This window comes from Struthio camelus, chromosome 11 (genome assembly GCF_040807025.1).
Source record: "Struthio camelus isolate bStrCam1 chromosome 11, bStrCam1.hap1, whole genome shotgun sequence".
NCBI classification, from domain to species: Eukaryota; Metazoa; Chordata; class Aves; order Struthioniformes; family Struthionidae; genus Struthio; species Struthio camelus.
The window spans coordinates 12,297,095-12,302,645 of record NC_090952.1 but is presented as its reverse complement, the minus strand read 5'-3'; the positions used below and the strand labels follow the sequence as shown (position 1 = coordinate 12,302,645).

The 5,551-nt window shown below is 41.5% G+C and overlaps 1 long non-coding RNA gene across 1 annotated transcript; it reads right to left on the bottom strand.

Annotated features, from left to right (window-relative positions):
* Nucleotides 1–1,255: 1,255 nt before the first annotated feature.
* Nucleotides 1,256–3,521, bottom strand: LOC138068787 (uncharacterized). Its single transcript, XR_011143556.1, has 3 exons — nucleotides 2,981–3,521; nucleotides 1,916–2,324; nucleotides 1,256–1,303 (listed from the first exon to the last, which is right to left on the bottom strand). It is a non-coding gene; the product is annotated as an uncharacterized lncRNA (long non-coding RNA).
* Nucleotides 3,522–5,551: the final 2,030 nt, after the last annotated feature.

Here is a 5,551-nt window from a genome sequence, read left to right as displayed (position 1 = left end):
ATGCCACTGAAATATTTACCTCTGTATCTCCGCAGACCCCCAGCAACGTGACAGCATACTTGGAAAGTACAAGAGAAGACATCTATCCACTTAAGTGCAGCCTGGATAACATGTTTGACTGACACTTAACATGAAGAGATTTCAGTCTAGGATGTTCCACATTTACAACAGCTTGTACTCCCTGAAAATACAAGTCCTGGAGGCTCACTCACTGCTTGCATTGCTTACAGCACTTTAGGCCTAAAGCCCAGCTTCTTAATCAGATAAAGCAATGACTGATTTCCTTGCATTTTTTTCTATGCCAGCAGTAAAATGACAGAAATCCACCTACCCGAAACATAAATTCTCTAAACCACAACAGAGGGTGGTTTGCAAAAGCTAAGCTGTTTTGACTGGAACTGTCAAGAGAAATGCATGAAAACCAGAGCATTGCAATAACGTTAATGTCTTCAAGCACCTTCTCAAAATCATGACACATTTAGCCAGTACCAATGGCTTATATTGTCCATGAGACTATTGGCAATGTTCATGATCACAGTCATTAAACGGATATAATTAAGACCAACAGAGAGAGCAAGACATGATATAACCTCCAGCATGTTGCTAGCTTGGGTATTGCTGTCTAGGCAGTGGTAAAAGTTGGTGTCCCTGCTCTAACATCAGGTGAAACAAGATGCCTCCCACAAAACACTCCACCGAAAGTTTGAAAAACACAAGGCTCGAGAAAAATAGTCCACTACTGCCTAGCAGGTCCATCTGGTCAAAAAGCTTCCTCTAACAGGAAGCTGTTCTGCTCTAAACAAGTTTTCACATCCTGGACCACGTTTGAACACTGCAAAGAAAGTTGACAGGAGGGCAATTCAAAGAAGCTGTCCTGTACCAGCCAGCACTGCTGAGTTTTTAATTGGGTGAAAAACTTAAGACAGTGATATCATCATTGTTTAACACTTAAATTCTCCTTGGGTCAAAAAGCCAATAATTCTATTGTGCTAGGTTACATATAAATGAGCCACATCTGTTTCTCTTTTTTTTTTGGTTATAAACAGGTAACATATTTCATCAGTTGTAGCCACCACAGAACGTCTCACTTGTCTGCAGTTCCTGACTTGTCGTATCTGCAGGATAAGCCTTTTATATCAGGCAATTACTGCAGAATATCTTGGGGTGCTGAAGGCTCTGGACATGTGTATGCACAGAGTAACCCTGAGGCCTGTTGCACAGAGATGAGACTTACTATACGTTCCCAGTGACGTCTCCTTCAAACCACGCTCCTGTTCCCCAGATGACATTGCATGTTGCTCCACTGTAAAGACAAGAAGAATCGATTCTTCTCTAAGTGGATGAACACTTTCAACAAAAGAGCACTAGCAAAAATGCTATTACAACACGCAAGCAAACATTGCATCTTTACACAGCATATAGTAACCTGAACTAATCTGGGGTCTTGTCCTTCGTTGCTACTCCTTTTCCCATGTCTAGGATAGTAATTCAAGTAATTTGCATCTACAGGGTAGGGATCTTCAGACTTCTATCTAAACGTTATGTGCACTCTGAGGTCAAGAAAGCTAATAATGCATAAAACGAATGTATCTTCCACTAGTGGATTACAAACTCACAGAAGATTCAAGAATGGCCAAAATATACCAAGCAGTAAAAAAGAACTGCAGGAGGTACTGTGGATGCTTTAGCTGGTATTAGCCACATAACTCCAAGCTGTTCTTTTCCCTGCATATTTAAAATCTGATCAACAGAGCATATATGGAACTCTGTTTCATAGTTTTGCATTCTCCAGTTGTTTTAAGCATGGTAATCCTATTTAGCTTTGCTTTAAAAAAGCTGTTTGGTGCAGGGCTGTGTTCTGATCTCAAAAAAGCTTTTATTTTCACGACACTGGAGCTAATGTCAAAACTCTCACCTCATTCTGTGACAAGATGCAAAGGAAAATGTTTACGCTCAACTTCCCTAGTATTACAGGCAAAGTTTTATCCCCGTTCTTCTTTTCCACATTCCTGCATCTACCAAAAGAGGGAGCACAGAGTTCACCTTCCTCAAATTCTCCATTGCAGAAAGCAGACACCAGAAAATAGCTGGACGCTGTCATTACCAATGGCCAAGTCCAGGCTCACAGCTTATTATGCTCTCAATTGTGCAGCATACAGGTCCTCAGACAGTTATAAGGACCGTTTCTTCCCTTGAGAAACGTGTTGCCTCATGTCCACGCTGTGCAGAACTCTTATCACAGTCAAAAGATGCTGCAGAGCTCATCCGAAGAACCAGGCTCGCAAAAATCAAACTGTCCTCTTCAGGTTGCACTGCAGGCTATTCTGACGGAAAGAAACCCGCAGGTTCATCACAACAGCGCAAGTGGGATGTTTGCAAGAGATTGATAAGCATTTCTGACTATTTCGGGTATGCGTGTGGGGGATGGGGGAAGGAGGAAAACTAGACGCTTGTAACTGCATATACTGCTTTTAACTGCAGTGTACTGTAACTCTCTCAGCAAATACACACATCCGAAACTAGCTCTCCAGAAAAATTCCCTTAAACATCATTTTCTGCAGGATAAGCTTTACCACAAAGAAGGGACAAGCCCTTTGTATAGAGGGGCTCCTTGGTCATTCCTTCTCTCTTTCTTATATACCTCTAATCATTGACATTATTTTTAAATGCTACTGTTACGAAACAGAAAAGACAAAAGGAAGAGAAATAAATTTATCTTAGATCTAGGCAGTTACAAGGTGCAGCTGAAACAGTGTGACACCGCTGATACACGGCAATAAATAAAAGCCCATTCTAGCAAAGCAGTCATGCGGGTACTTAGGCCCATTGATTCCAATCTACAGAAGTAGATCTACCATATCACTGTTACTAATAGTATCAAGCACAGAGAGTTGAAAATCCTTAAACACCGCTGGATAAATCCAGATGCAGATTTACTGGGAGCAAGCGAAGAGAACCAAGACCTCTATCACACACTCACCTTCCTCTTGGATAAGGTTACCCGGCTGCAGTTACGCAACTCCCTGCCCAGCTCCAGGCTGCATTTGTCCCATCCTCACAATTAGTTTCAAGTATGCGGATGCGGGGTTTGCTCAGCTGAGGTCTTAGCCGTTCCTTTTGATAAATCGCTCCATTCCAATTTTGCAGAGCTAATTACGGAGTAATTTTATATAGCCTCTGTTGTTCAGAACTGGTTCACAAAATAACGAAGCTAAGTGACTGATAAATGCCGAGATCCATTCCATGCTTTCAATCTGTGGAAACAAATCACAGACTCTTCGCAATTTAACACCGCAGACAAATTTCCTTTGCTTTCTAGCATCCCTCTGGAGTCCTGAGAGGTCAGCTTGGCTGTAGATCACATTTATTTCCCTTCAATATTAACAGCTGCTGTCACAAACACTGACAGTGGAAAGCTCTAGGCAAGTGCTTGCTGTTACCAAATATGCTGTCGTTCAGCGTGACATATTATCAAATGAACGCAGTCCAGGCCTAATTGCCTTCAGACTTGCACTGGTATGAATCAGAAGGAAAAGTGCTGCAGTCAGAAAGGCATGCGATAACACACAGAGCAGAGTCAGGCTCAATACCCAAATAAATCCAGCAGAGGGAGTTCCAAAATAACCCTATTACCAAATGCTGGGGTTCTCTAATCCATTTCATTACAGACACTTAAAAAGAGAAGAATGAGTCAGAGATGCAATCCACAATTGCTACAGTTGATTCTGTTTTGCAATAAACTTCTCAGCTATTAATCAATAGCTGTAAGTGCACAAGTATTTTCTAAGAAAGTAACTTACTATGACAACCTTTAACTATTGGTAGGCTGTTTCGCTTATAATTTTGTTGGGAGAAAACATTCTCACGGACTATGTATGTCCACAGTTACAACTGCTACAAATTTTTTTAAAGTGTATTAAAGGCAGTGTCGTTCAAGGAACAGTCTGGTAGTCCAGTCAATGAAGCAGAACATTGGTGAGCATTTTATATACACAGACTGCCCCACAACCTTTCCCACATCATTTCATCTCTCCATGCCTTAGTTTTCCACGTAAACTGATGGCAGCAGCAAAAGGCGTTCTAAAGAAACAAAACAAAGAAGCAATCAGTTACTTCAGTCGTGGAGAGTGAGGGAAGGATAACACAGCGTTTGTGTCAGAGACTCCCTAGCACGTTATTAGACAGTTCGTACTCCTTGAGGTTTAGTATCTTTGAATCCTGTCTGTAAGCACTTGAGCGAGTAGAGCTGGTCACAGTACCTGCATAGTACCTGGGAAGAACTGGGTATCTACGTATCTGCATAAAGAAACCACAGAGAACCTCAGACAATACTAAAGAACAACATTTGGTAAAAGACATAGTTCTAAAGTGGTTACTATAATTAATTCATGTACAGAAAAAATAATCATCAAAACAGAAACAGATTTTTCAGCGCTCATTTTGAAGCAAACCCAGGTTTATATTTAGCAGTTAAAAGATAAGATGCTAAGTACATATTTTGGGGGGTACAAGCCAATTTACAATCATAACTGGGTAAACATCAGATATGCAGTATTTTAACTGCACTTAGCTCTGCAAGAGATCATTTTATAAGCAGAGCCCAACGCTCGACAAAGACAGGATCACTATTCCCATTTTACAGATGAGTAAACGGGGCACAAAGATGCTGTGCTTTGTCCTAGCAGGCTAGCAGAGGAACCAGGAAGGAGAAAGTCTTCTGAGTCTAGTCCAGTATTCTGCCCAGTTAGCCCCTACACAAAGCCATTTAGGAAAAAAGAGAATGATTTTCTCCTTAGCAATGCGCAGCCTAGTAGGTTAACAAGCTGGTTTGTGTCTCTGTTTAAGAGTCCCTTTTTGACTCTTCCCTGAGGGGTGTCAGTCCCCCATCACAGTTATCTGTTACCCAGTATTCTGTCTTAAGAATGTCAAGAAAGAATAAACGGATAGTGAATTGTTTTTCTTTATCCTTGGAAACCCCTAGGCTCTATCAGGTTTGTAAACTCTTCTCTATACAGGCGAAGTCTAGAAACGTTTAGAAGTTAAAACATACTTTCTTTGACTTCCAGAAAACATGAGAGCCTCTTATAATCCTGTGGCTGCAGCAGGGGTGGCAGACCCAGTAAATACTGCAATATGGTAGTTACACTGGAGAGCCACCCATGCAGTAAAGGGCTCTTCACTTTTCACCCAGAGGGTTTGAGAAATAGTCCATTACCCCAGCTGCTGACAGAACACTTAGTGCAGTATATTTAGGTTACTCAAGGTCTCTCACAATATTTTATCATGTAATTCCAACAGGAACCTTTTACACTTGTTTGTCCTGTATGAACAATCTCTTCCAGAATCAAATGCACAAAGGGGAGACTGAGACTGTCTCTTTATTTGCCTGCCTCAAATAAAAGGCCTGCAGGGGAGAGGAAAACAGATTTGGAATTCAGACTGCAAACAGATTTGAATGTGGACACAACTGAAGGGCACCAGCTCCAAGCCCGTTGGTCAGAAAGAGCACAGCGCCAGCACTGTCCACCATTCAAATATGATGGCTTCTCCA